Source organism: Bombus bifarius, unplaced genomic scaffold (assembly GCF_011952205.1).
Source record: "Bombus bifarius isolate JDL3187 unplaced genomic scaffold, Bbif_JDL3187 scf7180000010271, whole genome shotgun sequence".
Classification (NCBI taxonomy): Eukaryota; Metazoa; Arthropoda; class Insecta; order Hymenoptera; family Apidae; genus Bombus; species Bombus bifarius.
The window spans coordinates 4,827,457-4,844,052 of NW_022885586.1; the positions used below are offsets into that span (position 1 = coordinate 4,827,457).

Sequence of the window (16,596 nt, forward strand, 5' to 3'; positions counted from 1 at the left end):
GTCGCGCGGGTTAAGCTCGACAGATATAAGATATCAATAAAAAAAAGACGAGTTTAGAAAGAAAAAAAAAGAAAAAACTATTATTGTACTTCGCGGACGATAAGTATCGTTCAACTCACATTAACAAGCCATGTCACTCTGTCTCAGAAGCCTGGGAAGTATACACCACTGACCTGAAGCAAACAGAAACCATATTATGTTATAAACAATAAATAATGAGGAAAAAAAATTAAACAGACGCGAACTAATTATCGAACTAATTTAAATATGTAATTTAACAACAAAAATAGAAGCTTTATTGATCCTTTCGAGCGTGGTAGTATTATAACTTTCCAAACTACCACCTGATACGTAATTATGAACAAGACGACAGTAAGGAGTCTCAGTTGTAATACTGTCTTTCGATCGAAATAGAAGGTAGAATAGTGATTAACGTTGTATGAAGACATAAGTAACACCACTCACAAGGCAACCCTTCCCACTGCTTTGACTTATATGAATACCTATGCATCACCGTGACGTATCGCTATTTTTTTTATGAATCATTTAAAGACCATCAAGGGTGTACCGTTCCGAACCTTTCGGTGTCTATCATCTAAACTTGAATCCTGTCAGACAAAGACAATGTGGCTACGATTTAGGGTGCCTCCACTCGTCGAAAACCATTCTGACGTATCCTTCGACTGGACGCGAGCTCGCCAATGAGGCGGCGGTGCCGTTAATTAACGAACTCGAAAAGTAACGTACTGAAAGTACAACTCGACGAAGCATTGAGGGGTTCCGGGGGACTAGTCGAGGAGGAAGGGAATGAACGAGTCGAGCGCAGGACGGAAGCGCGCGCGTATAAAGGGTCGGTGTCTGGCCAGACGGGCAGAAATGAAGCAGCAAGGGTTTTGTTTGTCCGGCTGTCCACCCCTTTCCTTCCCCCAGTTCACCCCCGCGGGCTGGAGCCCTCGCTGTATGAACCTCGCGGTCCCCTTCAACCCCTTCTGTTCCACCTCTAACTCCATCCTCCGGCACCGCTTCGTCTCTCCTCGCCTCTCTGCTTTTCTACCTCCTATCCGGGCCTTCCCCTTAGCCCCCCCTTCCGATCTACCCATCCTATGTTACATCCTTCTTACACCCTGAACCTCCTCCCCTATTGCCGTGTTACAATGCACGTGTGTACACTGTTTGCCCACATTCTCTCGCATATATCTTGGCGAGCTATAATATTGATTACTTCGAACGAATTTCAACAAGCCTCGTATTACTCGTATAGCGTGAGCCGAGACCGTCGCTACAACGTTCCTACGATTCTCTCTGTCGATCGACACATCGTTCCTCCCTTTTACAAACCCGTAGCAGCCCTTTTGCATCGAAATGAAATGCTCCTTCCTGTTCCGCGTTCTGTAAACCAGCGTTCTTTAGCCCGCTGGCCTATCTTTACTCTTCTAACAAGCGACGCAATGCAGACTTTTCACTTGCGCCTCGTTCAAATTAGCCCCTTCATACAGACTCTCTTCCTGCAATTTGGTTCCACCGGTTCTACCGGCGCTACTTTCCGGTTTCGTAACCAGTGTACCAAGGGTCAATGATTAAAACCACGACTACTGAATATATCTCTGTGCGAGAGCCGCTCTGGTTGGAACCTTTCGTTTTCCCTTCAATTTTCCACGAAGATTGAAATAAACTTTATCGTTTGTCCACAATGTACCGAGCAGGACGTTACGTACGTTCCGTGCGCAGTCAATTTTTCGAGTCCTTTCCAAGAGAAGCCGCGTGTTCCGGCTAATAATTGGCGAATGAAAAATGCAACAATACCGGAGAGAGAAAGCCAGTTGTAACTCACTGCTGTGGCAATATTCAGCTAAAAGACTCGTCATTCCGCCCCAGTAAACGGCCACACGACTGAAATTGCGTCACGACCATCCCGCCAACGTTTAATTTCATTCGCGATCTTTCCACCCTTGTCCGCCCCCTTTTCCACCCCCGGTTTCAACGTTGCTCTCCTCTCTCTGATTCGCATCACCGCCAACACCGTATGTCGCGAATCGAAGTACAAAGAAGCAATAGTAGAAATAAGATAATTGCTATTACAATTGCAATTTCACCCAGGACGATGAAGCCGCGGGAGAGCGAGAGAGAAAGAGACAGATCCGGAGACGAAAAGAGAGAAAGTCAGAGATGGGACGGCGATGGTGGTAACTGCCACAGAGAGTTCAACTACAAAGTACGTTAATGTCGTGCTCACACCCCCTTCCCATGCACCCTCAGCGTCGCGCCAATGCCGCAGAGAGTTTGTTGTCGAAGCTTCGGGGATTACACAAATGAGGTTGTTCAGCGAGAGAAATGTACATCCCGCTACAAAGCTGCTCGCGTTCAGCCACGTACGGAATTAAAAAAGAGGGAGGGTAGGGAACGAAAGGTGAAAAAGTTCTGCTCCGCTATCGCTCGTATCGCGGACAATATTTTCTTTGCTGAAAGCCCTGTGCCGCGTAGAATGGGATTTCCATCGACCCGCTTCCGTTTAAACCCTTCAAGAACGGAACCCGCTTTTATCGAGACCCTTCTTCCGTCAATATTGTCCTGTACATGTTTTTACACGCATCTTTCGAGGAAATCACCCTTTCAGCCTATGCATGATGTATCAGTGATTGTCTATTGAACGACCGATGGAATATTTTACATCTACAGAAATAACCATTTATTCTTCCGAGTATAAAATATAAAATAATCTACACGTTGCAACGACTTGACTTCGATTAATCGACTAGAATACGTGTGCGCGTACGTATTCGATACGTTTCATAGAAACGAGAAGGCGAGGTACACGAAGAGAGAAACCAAAGAGGAGACAGTCAGCCCCTGTACTAAGCATACCGTAGGGGTTAGGGATAGTAATTGTATACGTACTAAGAGAATGGGGGCAAGGTAAACAAAACTATGTAAGATTGCCCCATTAATATACATATCTCTTGGTTCAGTTGGGCCGTGAGAGAGCCGACCGACCCTCTCGTCGTGCTTCTACCGTTGTGCCTGTTAACGTGGAGGGGGGTGGGGGAGGGGTGAGTAGTCTTGGCCTTAGACTCTGGGGTTAGGCTTGTTCGAGAGCAAGCAGGGTACACAATGGATATTGAGACCATAATTTACGGCTGATTGTTAGCTCCGCGATCTATGGATTCCTCCATCTTAGGTTACCTCCACCTTCTATTCGACCACTTTCCGACAACTCCCTCATCCCCGAATTGTGTCGAATTTGTATTAGATCTGTAATAAGTACCGAGAGAATATGCGTATACCGAGCACTCTGAGTAGAAGACTACGACAACAAAGTAATCTCGTGAAAGATTTCCACGCGAGTAATGCTTATTCCCTAACGAGCTGTGCTTCGTTTCTTGCATCCAAGGATCAGCGGTCAAATCGCTGGAAGCAAAGATTTTACGACGCTTGGACGACGTTGAGAAATCGTTCGTAAATCTCTAAACGACTTCGAACGAAGTTTCAAACTATAATTTCCTAGATAAAATTTCAGGTGGTATAATGGAAACGATGGAGAAGTGGAAAGAGGAGGGATTGATTACGCGTGAAAACGAGGATAAGTTTGTTTACGAACGGTATCGTTAATTGACCAAAACTCGAGTGGAACTGTACCGTACGAGGTCACCCACTCTCTGCTTATCCGACTGGCTTCGCAACAAGAACCCCGGTTATAAATTAATTACGAGGGTCAAATTCACAACTGGGTCCCATTCCACCAGACGATTTTGGAAGGGGGCGAATGTCTTACTAGTTCGCCGCTGGCTCAAGGGACCGAGTAAAGGAGGAGATGATGTTTGGCCTTCCTTACAAGGGACCAACTAACCATCCGACCGACCAACCTGCCACTTACCGAAGGATAATAACGTAGTAATCCTACCATGAGACACGGATGAAGTCCTTAATAACCCTATAAGCCCAAGATATATGTTGCATATCAATATACCAGAGACAACTGCTGTAGCTACATTATATTCCCGAGAAGCCTCCGACCAATTAACCTATCGTACAGTTGTATAGCTATAAAATCGATTATATGAAACACGAAATATATTAATTTGTACTTTATAGTTAATACGATATTTCCAATCTTACATACATTTATCATTTTTTAAAGATTACTTCTACAATTACATTAACTGTAACGTCAATTAAAATACGAAATTTCGACTTTTATCTTATAATTGATAATAATTAATACGCCTATGAATTGTAGTTGATACAACATTTTTTCAGTGTTACATATTTTAAATAATCTTTCGAGAAAGCTGTTATAATTATGTGATATTCGTTCGGAGCTATAAACTATTAAACTATTAAACAGTTATAAGGTTACAAGATCGACTTAAATACGAAATTCCAATTTATAATTTGTAGTTGATACGACATTTTCAATGTTACATATTTTGAATGATCTTCCGGTTTATCGAGTGTAATAATAATAGCAAACGCTTGTTTGTCTTCATGACTTGTAATAAAATATTCCAGTTGAATATTAAATATGTATGTATCGTATTGCTTGGTACGCGCACTCATAAACGGGCGCATCGCAGAATTCCAATTTCGGATCGATCTTCGGTAATTTTCCAAAATTTTCAAAAACCCAACGCGAATTTCAATAAAGCCCTAGTAATTAATTTGTAATTATATCACGAATGCCGGCAAATTCGTGTTACGTTGCATAGCGCGATAGGAATGCAACCGAGCTCAACAAGCGCCAATACGAAGTGCGTGATTTAGAGAGACGCATAAACGATATTCCGATATGGTTTCAATGCGATACTTTCATACCAGCAATCGAATCGACGAGCGAATTGACAAGTAACATCGCTCTCGAGTCTCACAGCTGGCCACACTTTTCCCACAATATTCGCCAATTGATTTTATTAATTTCCCCGAATGATCACAAAAAAGAGAGAGAACATCATTCAAGAATTATTCACACATTAACGATATGAATTACAATAGAATATCGATGATCAGAATTAATAGAATTTATCGATTATCAAAGAATTTAGGGATCGTGACCAACATGGTAAAAAAGGTTGAAAAAGGAAAGAATCGTGACATTTCTATTAATTTATCATTTGTGTTTCTATTTATAAAATAGTAAAAAATATATTACAAATATTACGATTAAAAGTAGTAAAAAATTGTCAAATAAATTATTCGAACAATATGCGTGATTAATTTTGACGATCAAAGTTTCAGTGTGTTTCTATCAATTTAGATAGATCATCCCCAAATCATATAGAAAAATAGAAGAACGCATTTGTGGCCAGATTTGCGTTCTCTCACTGTGTATTCGTGACTTATTCTCTACCATACAATGTTTTCTTCTGACTCGCTCGCATGCACAAAATACGAGACACATCCGTGTCAGTGGTTTCGTGCAAACAGTAGATTAAACAACGAATAAAATCAAAACAGCGAATAAACAGCGGTTGCGTCGTGCACTGATGCAACTTTAAATATAGAAACTTTATATTGAGAGAGATACGAGGCTATCGTGGTGGCAGGTATTGGACTTAACGACATCGACATTTTATCCGCAGGACAGTCTTCACGCCCCCGTCTGCCAGGGCAAAAAACAACCATCACACTGCGCAGCGGACGGTGTTATGAGCTGTTTTCCTAACCGATGGGAGACAGGTGGCGGCGAAAGTGGACTTTAACAAATGGTCACTGCTAGCTAGCATGAGACGTGCCTACTTGAGATGCGGCACCAGGATCTATGCCTCCCATTTCTCATCGGCGCACTGCGGGCAAACAATACCCTAAACCAGCTATGTAAGAACTGTCGAGCACGAGTGAAGGACTTCGGGGCAAGTTGATCAAAGTCAAGGTACTTCCGCAGACCCTTGCCAAAACGTTCACGCCAATAACGCGTACAAGATGCGACTCGAACTTGTTCGCAGTTAGTTCTAGTCTTTGGAAGACGTGGATTCATTGGGAAATTCTCTGTTTGGTTAAACTTTAATAAATGAAGCTAAAGAAACAGATTAAATCAGGTGCTGTTTCGCTTTTAGAAGAGGACAATTTTTTTTTTCATGGTACACCTCGTTCATGTTACGATACATAATTTAAATTTGCATTTGCCAATGCTACTTGCAAGAACAAGTTACAAGTGGAATATAATGATCGTTCAAGACTGCAATAACCTTTTAATTATTTCGGAGATTTACCTAACTTTGTGTATATGTCCTAATGTTTATAAACGGAGGGCGGTACGTGCAGTACCATTCATAAAAACTTGAACTTCATTTTTGCGAAAAATTAAATAAAGACTGTTTGCTGTTATTAACATGTATTAACGATTCATTATTGGAACAATGAACTCAATCTTGAGCGTATTACTTAACGTGTCAAATTTAAATAATTTAAAATACATTTGGCGCCTATTGATGTCGTTGGAATAATTATGAGCGCCGATGTACGTATGTAGGCATGTTTACTATACAACTTTCTTGAAGAAGGAACGAACAGATTGCGAGAAAGTATTTTGCTAAACGATCGTCTACCGACGGTTTAGAGTTTACCGGGATATCGGGCGTAAACTGCCCTTAGGGACCTTGTTAGTTCAATTCGCCTGAACACCCTTTTCGTCGCGGAAAACTGCCACCCCTTGTTGACCACCCCAGACACCGTAAGTTTTCCGCGTATATTGTTACGTTGCTCTGAAAAGGGACGTTTATGGAAATATGCTTCCTGTTGTGGAATTCCTGGCCCCACCAGTAAATTCTCTTGCAACTTCGTTCAAGTAAAACTCGACGATAGCTACGTGTTCAGTTTTCCAGTATACCAAACGTACGGCGAGAGAAAGGAAAAGCTAGAACAAGCTGGAAAACACGCGAGAAGGGAAGGGAGAGCGTAGGGACGTGGATCCATGACGACAGAAAAGGGAGGAGACTGGCTGATCTTGTTCGACCAGCGGTCAGAGTATTGTCAAGGTATTGTCCTGCCTCGCTTCCAAAATAATCGTCAACCGGACCTAATGGGGTATGAAGTCCCGATATCAAAATAACTCATCCGTGTCCGGCGCGTGGTCAAACGCTTCGAGCCTTTCTCTTCGCGCGTTCATCGCCGCAGAGGCCCCCGAAAAGTTAAAAATAGTGCCAGTAAAAAAAACTCCTTTCACTGCTGTCTATTGTCCTGGATCCGCAGATAGAACGCGGAGATGGTTTCGCGTCCACAGCAAAAATCTTGAAGCACTGACGATAACGCGCGTCGCGTTAGTTCGATTCCTTTGTTCAACGTAGAGAAACGATAACTTCCAGAGACGAAGATTAAAGGTTTTCCTTTTGCTAATGGCAACAGATTTTTAGTCCTTTTCACATTAATGTTCAACCGGATGGTTAAACGTTTCAACATACGTTTCAACGTCGTTACGAAACGAACGAATTATCGATTAAGCCATGTCCAAGAATGACGTTTAAATTTTTGATGCATTTGTATTTTAGTACACGGTCGTATATCGACAAAAGGAACGGTTATAACAACCTGAAACACGCTGTGTCACAATTTATGCAGACGGCACTAACGTTGCATTGTCATTCGACAAAATAGAAATTATTCCTAGCATAGCGTGAATATTATTAAAATGCAGAGTCGAGAAGATCATTTGAATATCGTTGGAAAATTCTGCGGTAACAAAGTTTGCGATCAACGACGTTCCATTGATTTTTCGTGACGTTATCTATCTGTAATTCGCGTAATCAGCGTATTTTCGTATGAACGTTGGGAATCAAATTTGACGACAAAACAAGACCGATGAAAACAACCAGCAAAATACATAATCCGTTCGAATTGGGCAATTGTCGCGAACGTATTTCTAATACACGATCAACAGGTTCTCTGTCTTCTAAACAATTCCCTTGAAAGATCGTATTTGATATCAAACGGCTAAACGTATATCATCTTACAAATATATCATCGTATCTAATTCTGTCTGTAAAATTGCACATTACCGCATATCTGTTATCTAAATATAATTTCATAAATGACTCAGAAATTTCTTTGACCTTTGACTGATGCTAAATTGAACAAACACTTATTGAAGTTTGTCTCTACACTATAATTATTGCGTTCGAAGTCTTTCTATTTTTACCTTCGAAGAATATACTATCTGTACTGCCTTTTAAATAATTCTATCTGCCAGTGATACCGATAACAACTTGAAATACTACAACAAACAGCCAGTCGCGAAGGCAACCGGTTTCGTACAGCAACACTTTAAACGAATATTCGACCGATATACTTCATCGTTACTTTAAATTATGCCAGGCAAACTAACCAACGAACAAAGCCATCCAATTAAAGTCAGACCGATCGAAACAAAGAAAGCCTTCTTAACAAGTTACCAACCGACTGTCGTACACTTTTATTCACCCACAATCGAATCTTCTCATTGAAACGATTAGAAACGAATGGCAGACAATCGGATCGATCGGCGAGCACCGACGAAACCGAGCTTACGTAACGGTTATCGGAAAGCGAAATTACCCTAAATAGTAACAGCCACGCTGGGTGGCAATGCCGTATTGGACGAACCGAAGGATAGCAGGAGCCGTTTGGTGTAAAAGGCGGCGGCAAAGGGGTTGGGGGAGGTGGGAGAAGGGTGCAGGCTGGTTTTCACCCTTGCAAGTCGAAAGTAGGAACCGCGACTATGGGTGAAGCTAAGTCTGTCCGTGTAATGGGGCATCGGCACGCGATTTCCAAGCCTCTGCGCCCCGTTCGCGATTCTAACTTTCAACTTCGCCCAGAACCTAGCGCCCACCCACTAAATCCGGCCCCCTCGTCTCACCGGTGTGCCTCATCCCCGCGGTACAGGGTGTTGCGCTGTGACTTATCGGCTCTAATTATTCGCCAGCAAGAAAGCGGGTAGAGAACCCAACGATCAGACCTGCCACCCTCGTAAAGTAGCTTTTCTCCGACGCATCGTTGCACCACCACCACCACCAACGCGACGTACAGTCGTTGTTTAGCCGTTTCGTCAGTCGATCGCGAACCCTACAGTTTCATTCGTGTGTCGTGAGGTGGTGAGTTTGGAGATAGAGCCATGTACTATACGTAATCTACGCGGTTTAAGATCGTTTTTAAATATTTCAGCTTCAAATAGCCGGATTTAGATTCTACGTAATTTGACAAATAACAGTCGAGTTTGAATTTAAAATTTCAGAAATATATCGACCGAGATCCGAGTCAAAAACTTGAGATGTAACTGTTAAATTTAAATTCAGGAATTCTTAATTGAGATTTTAAAGTTCAAATCGAACATACTCCGCTTCTCTGGTTTAGGTTAAGCCGACAAGTCGATCCTAGACAAAAGGCGAGAGTCTTGCCTGGAGTCGAGCGATGTCGACTGGAATTAGGCTGCTTGGCTATCGCGTAACTACCGACCATCTTTGACCGGTGGCTACCCTCTCTCTAAACAACGGTTTTCAACGGTCCTCGCTTTGGTGTGATAATTTTTCAATTTGGCCTCATGCGTTATTGACGTCAGTAGACGTGCACCGACATTAGCAGCTCTTTTGACGAGGAGTCTGAGTGGTCGTCGCACAAAACAATGCTAACCCCGTGGTATCATTCAGCCCCACCAACACCCCCTGCTCCGCCAGCCTCCTACAGCCCGACTCCCTGTTTTAACCCTACGGGAATAAGGAGAGTCGCAATGTAAGCAACACACAACACGTTGTGTGCACCCATGTTTTTTACATTAGCCAGACGATACTTGCCCCAGAGTATGAGAGAGCTTGCCAGTGTGGAATGTCTATGGTACGCGCGTCTGTGTGTGTTTGCAAAACTTCTATGTGTTGGTTACAAGTTCCCTAGCTCTTAGTAACCTTCTGCATTTCCCTGATCCCCTGCGACCCTATTGCGTCGAGGAGGCCACCGCCACGGAAGCTGTTTCCAGTTCTTCGCTAACTACCATTAAGATTTTTCTGAAAATCGATGACGAATCAAAAGTTCCGCGTGTATATCCTTCTGGAGAGATCGAAACGGAGAAAAAAAAAATATGTAATCAAAAAATATCGAGCTCTAACTTCCCAAAATCGCATGGTAAGATGTCTCGGTGAAACTTGAACTGAAAGTCCAAGACGCGTATACAAGATATCGCATAAACAAGACCGCTATCTAGACGCCACGCGGCCGACATCGTGTGCATCGTGTACACTTGGCTGGCGCGTCGATGCCTCGTTGCCTCGGTATACGTTGCAGCGTGTTTAATATATAACGACGATTGTATATACATGGAACGGACGGAGAGTAGCGATAGAGACGGAGATGAATGGGGTAAAGTGGAGGAGGTCGACGTTGATACGGCGAAGGAGGAACACAGGGGGGCAAAAGCGGTAGTAGTAGACACAAGTAGAGGAGGAGAGAGAGAGAGAGAGAGAGAGGCAGAGTGGACGCGCAAGATAGAAATACAGGGATGAAGGGGTAACACGAAGATACGGGGTAATGGTGGTGGTGACGACGAGGGTAGAACAACCAGTCGTTTGTCGTCCGACAGATAAACAACGTCGTTATTGTAAATGCATTGGATCAACATGCTGCGGGGCTTCATTGGCGGCTTTTCTTCGCGATACGACCTACGAGAGGTTCTGGTTGTTTACGAGATCGATAGTCCGATCAGGAGGATCGATTTTATCGTATCGCGTCCGCCTCCCCAGGCGGAGAGAAACAATCGTTGTAACGCGCGCGTTGTACCGGGCCCGGTTCCTTTCTCTCTTTTTAGATTTCCGCGTATCCAAAGACCTCTCGTGCCTCTGCCTCTCGTTTACGTTCCGTCCTTCTCTTTGTCTCTTTCTCGTCTGTCCGCCCGTTCGTCTCGCTCGTCGGATGGATTCGAGAGAACGTATAGAGAATAACAAGGCGGATCACGTGACGCAGGTACAGATGCGTCGAAATTACACACCGGACACCGTCGTTTCGCGTACAAAATATTTGTTCCAGTATAATATATACTGATTCGCAGTCGCGCGTACGACGCAGTGTTTTTCCATTACACCCACGAGGCAAATGCTCCGCACGATCCGTAAATCATGCATCCCGGAACGGATCAAAAATACGACGTTTCCGCGGATCCTTTCGATCGCGATTATTGCACTTTTCACTACGACATAAAGTTGAGAACCGAATCCATACGTTCGACTGATGATGTTTCACCGTCCTGTGAATTTCGAAATAGAGTGAACGATGTAACGAATGTATTACAGAAAATACATCGAAGCGTCTTTTCGTCCCTCCAAGGGTAAACGAAATATTAAGATCAACTTTCTCTAAGAAAGGAAAAAAAGAATGTAAGAAACTGTCTGTAAGGGAAAAAGGTATCGTAGAAAAAAAGTGGAAGCGGAATGTTTCGATTTCTCGGTCACATTAGACGATGCTATGACGGACTGTACGGTGACCATGAGAGCCCAATGCCCGCTGTTTGTTCCTCGTTTTATCTCGAACGTAAACACCGCATGGAATATATAGGAGGTGGCGCAAGCAAGAAAGGGAGACAGACAAATAGGCGGAGTGTTGTACCTGGTCACACGGAGAAGAAGGACGGACAACGACCACCGCCTGCCTGGCCACGCAAAGACCTGGACTGGAGGAAAAAGGAAAAATGAAAATAGAAGGACGAACGGACGGACACTGGATAAACAAGGGGCAATAGAGATAAACAGAGAATATTGCGAGGAATATGCGCAAACACGAAACTCTCATTCTTCCTCACCCTCTGCACACTTTTCCTACTCCCTTCTACTCTTTCCCACCTCTATTCGTTCCATCTCTTTCTTTCTCTCTCTCTCCCTTCATCCCAACCCTTCGATGTCCCCCTTTTCGCTTTCGTTTGTTCGAACGCACGTGTTCTCTTCTCCTGACCTTCGTCGCTCGTTTGGCATCCGCTTTTACAAGCGCACTTCTCTTCTCCTTCGTTCGCGCTTACCCGATCCAACCGGGGCGGCTTAATTTATGCCTCGAGATGTTTCGTTAAGGATTTTTATTCCAATTCCCTCCGCACGATGCATTCGTGGCGAGAATCAACTACTTAACGACGAGCGCTGTCATCGTCTCTACTATTCGCCCGTTTTTTTCCCTCCGCGAACGCTTTCGACCCCGCACACGCAATTTATAGCTCGTCGTGTCGAGGTTCATTAAAATTAAACGCCGTCGCGCTTGTTTTCCTTATTTTCGTACAGTCGCGAAGAAGACTGGAAACGGAAAGAACGGAAAATCGGGTCAACGTTAACGGCATTCCCGATGTCTCGAAAAAGAAGGGTCGTACCGTTTTCGACGCGATCTTTCATTCCGATGATTGATGCGCGCCAGGGCTTTTCTTCAATTAGCAGACGCTCTCCTTTTCTCCGTTCAGCCTCCCTCTCTACTTCTCTGATTCGATTACTGGGCCGTTCATTATGCCGATGAATTTAAAAATATACAAACATCATTATTCATCGCGGCGAGAAAATAAATTTCCTTCGAACCGATGAAAAACAAGCCACGGACTGATCTTTATCCAGTAATCTCGTTCCTGTACTATTCAAAAAAGAAAAAGATTGTCCTCACCTTCCTTTACCTCGAGCATTACCAACATTATCGACGTGATATACGAGACGTCGTGGAATACCAGTGTGAAAAATCGAACAGTCGCGTTTCAATCGTGCCATTTCTCGGTCGGTTACGAGGTTCGATATGAAGGTGTCCGAAAAATTCGTAGTGTCCACCACTCAGGTCCACGGAGTGGCGATATAGGGGCGAGACACGGAAGGGAATGAATGCAGACGGGACAGGTAAGGTATTTGACGGTCTATGGGACCGAGGGCACGTCGAGGGCAGACTATATAATTTCCCTTGAGGGAGATCGGGATGGGCGATACGAGGTCGGAAGGGGTAGCGAAAAGAGGGGGCCAGGGGTGTGAGGGAGATCAGCGTGTTTTCCAGGTGGAGAGGTGTGCTGTGCTCATCCGCGAGCCCATCAACGCAACCATCCTCCGACAATCGATTATTATCTTTCCAATTTGCATAGCAACCGAGCTCTTGTTCAAATCTGCACCCCCTGTTTCGACCCCTTTGGCAACCCCTTGCAAATCCTACTTCGCTGCTGCGACTCCTCGTTCGGTATCGTTTCTGTAACGTGCTCTACCTTTTTTTTTCCTCTCCTCTTTTTCTCTCCTCTTCAATCGAGCCGAGCGTGTTCGCGTTCGATCGTCTTTCGCAGGGATAGCTTTTCGACGTTCCCGTGAACCAATCTGTTTGGGGATTTTCTAGGAGAATGACACGTTCCAGTGACGTTCTACGGATCGATTGAATATCAAGGGACGAGAAAGATACGAATCTAAAATTTTTTTCCTAAAGAATGTGAGAAGAACAATAAGGTTGGCGAGGTCGCGCGGTAGGAAAGTAGCTGACAACTTTGGCTTTCCGGGATCTTTTCTTTTAGCGCCCTTGAAGAATGGACGCGTCACGCTGGTGGGTGGCTTGAAGAAAGGGAGGGTGAAACCCCTCCTTTATAAAATCTTTGACGCGTCGCACGGCGAACTACCGGCGTGGCAGTCATTAATAACTTTTAGGTGGCAGATTTTGCGCGTATTAATCCACCATATTATACCGCGAGTCTGCAGCCGTCCTCTGCCATCAGTCCCCTTCTTGCTTTTGCCTGCTTGGGTTCCGTCCACACTCTCTCCCCCTTATAACCAAGAGGGCGACCGGATAGCTGAGTCGACGTCTCCTTAATGAAAAATCTGAATCCCGAGTCCGCCTTTTCTTTCACCCACTATTCTCCACGGATTCTCGATCCTCTGCTAATGGTAATGACCGTCGCGGAATCGTGAAACTCACTGGTAAAAAGTGTTAAATCTCAAGCGTTTTCTTTCTTCTCCTCTTGCACTGTAACCTGGCTTCGTTCCTTGTCCCAACAGCGATATTCGCTGGAACTACGAAGGATAAATCTAAGAAATTTCCAGACGATATAGCTTCCTGGTATCTAGACTTGAATTTAGTTTATCGTCTTGGCAAAACCTGGCCATGCACACTGGTATTTATATCCATCGTTTAGACAAACAACTTGGACTTTTCTCATTCCTCCGTTCGCAAGAACAGCCACCAAAGGCTCGCGTAACATGCTCGCGTGGCAAATTAACAAACGTCGGAGGAATGAGACGACTCTCGGTTCCACCTTCTACGATATTACCTTGCTTCGACCCCCGTCAACCCCCTTCGGTGTTTCATATACAGAGACGTATACACACACTCTTTCTCCCATTATAGCGAGAAGGTATATTGTCGAGCGGCAACGAAGGTAGACCGAGCAAATTTCGTGTACAATTAGAAGGCTTTTGTAGAAGCTAAACTGCTAATAGCCGCTGAAGAAGGAAGCACCGTCTCTTACTTCTCCGCCGCTACGTTTCAGCCACCCCTCGTCTTGTCTCTTCACCACCGTGCGCACCTCATTTCGCGTGACAGTCGTCCTTCTGCTCGTATCTACCTCTTGTCGTCTTCTCCTTCCCTCTTTCTCGCACCCACTAAGGTCCTCCGTCTTACACGTCGGTCCCTTCGTTTTCCAACCCTTTCTAGAGCTCGCGTTAAAGTCAGAACCTCGCCCTTCCTCGCGGAACCTAGCCACCAATTCACTCCTCCTGAAAGTCCTTGCGAGGCACGCCGCGCCGTGCTGACTTCTCTCGAGAGAGTCGGCCTCTCGCCAGATCGAGGTAAGAGAATTCGCTGTTCCGCTATGGCTCGTGCCAGGAGACTTATCGTGGATTATAAACTAGGATTGTTTTCATTAAACCTGGCGTTCAGTGCGTTCAACCAACCCCTTGTTCGCACCCTTTTCGGCGGGCGAGCGAGTGTGTACCTTATTGAGTGTCGTAAGAATCTTGTCTGGCGGTGTTCGCACTTGTACGTACATCCCTTAATCGCTAAGGGCGAGCTACTGTCTTTGCTACATTGAATTTTTTATGATTTCGTAATTTTCGATACGATTTAAAGACAAGGGGAGATTTAGAGCCTGCGATATTTAGTCCTCTTGGTACTTTTATTATCAGCAAATCCAGTAAAAATTCGAAGTAAAAACGAACGATAAGAATCGTTTCACGACTGTTCTACGAATAGACAACCGTTTCTCATTTTTCTGCCTACGTATCAGCGTTGCAAGAATGCCGGTAGATAAAGTAGCCGCGAAGCGGAACGAAGAACGAGATAGAGGCTAAGAACTAAGCAGAAGAAGGCGTGACGATAACTGGGCTAATGTGCAATAATGAACACGGTTGCTTATCAAATGGCCCTGACGGTTCTCTTCCTGCTGCTTCTTTAACTCACGCCAGTTTCTTTCATGAACCGCGAAACTTGCTCGTAACAACGTCTAACGATCGTTACTCTCGGCCCATTATTTAATATTTTACCTCGCCGAGTCTTTCGTTTCGCATCGTTTCCTCGTCCTTTGATATCGTTAATTAAAATTCTACCTTCGTTAGCCAATCGGAGACGTCACGGCACAGAAAGATGGAATCTTACAAGGCAAACAGACCGATCTTCTGCTCGACGTGCAACACACTCCAACCTCAAACGAAATACGTTCGTTATTGGTTCCCTGTATACGCGGCTCATGTAAGACCAACACCAAAGACGTGTATGTAAGAGCACGTACATACGTATATGTACATATACTATGCATATGGAGTTCCTCGTGCTAAGAATAGGTAACATACAGACGGTCAGATATAGCTAGGACTTTGTGCCTATAAGCGAGCAGGTCATTGGCATTAGGGGTTGGAAGGGTGTGCATTTGCACGACGTGTGTACTCGTATGCGATTTAGTTCCTCCGTGGCCGGTTGCTTTCCGATACCGGTTGCCAGTATCGGCCACGTTTTGTACTCCAATTGGAACACAGTCAGCCTGCCAGATACGCGGAGGGGGTAGGCGAGGGCTGATAAAAATGGGGAAAAAAAGAACGAGCAGAATCCCAGGCAGCGAAAGTTCCCAGGTGATTGGTCGTGGGAAATATCGCGGTTAGGAGGCGACTGATAAAGTGGATCGATGAGTCGATGCGGAACACCGAATATTTGCCGGTATTCGACGGTGTGCGCAAATTTTGCACACAGGTATAAATAGGCGAAACTTTTGCAGCCACATGAATAACGGAGATATATATCGTTCGTACTGTCTGAGAATCGAGAAATCCATGCACATTGCAGAACAATCAATCCATTAGTCGTTCGAGTTGTTGCAAAAATAAATTCGTAACGGTCTTACGATCGATGGAAATCAAATTTGTTACAGATTTCAATAAATACATACAAAAGTATTAAGGTTGATATCGTCGTTTCTATTTCTTTACTCGTTCGACAGGAAGCTAAACTTAACCGATCAATCGGCGCTTCTATATCGTTTTCTATAGATTGGTGACGAGAGCAACAGTTAACATCAGGCTAAACCCAGGTTGATACTGGTTTACAGATATCAAGTATGTCCAGTTTACGATCGATACAACCGTTCATACGGCGCTGGAATTAGAATGGTTTAGAGGGTAAAATTGCACCTGTGTTACGACTGATATTTTATCTCGCTTTTTATTTTACCCTTCTTCC

At 44.4% G+C, this 16,596-nt stretch overlaps 1 protein-coding gene across 14 annotated transcripts in view; it reads right to left on the reverse strand.

Moving 5' to 3' along the window:
- The window catches only part of LOC117216607 (forkhead box protein P1-like), a 245,886-nt gene that overhangs the window by 158,818 nt on the left and 70,472 nt on the right, over positions 1-16,596 (reverse strand). For 3 of the 14 annotated variants that reach the window (XM_033463463.1, XM_033463462.1, XM_033463461.1), the window contains exon 2: positions 120-173. The exons of the other annotated variants lie outside the window; for them this stretch is intronic. The gene's annotated coding sequence lies outside the window, so the exon portion shown is untranslated. The remainder of the gene's footprint in view (positions 1-119; positions 174-16,596) is intronic. 14 annotated transcript variants of the gene reach the window in all.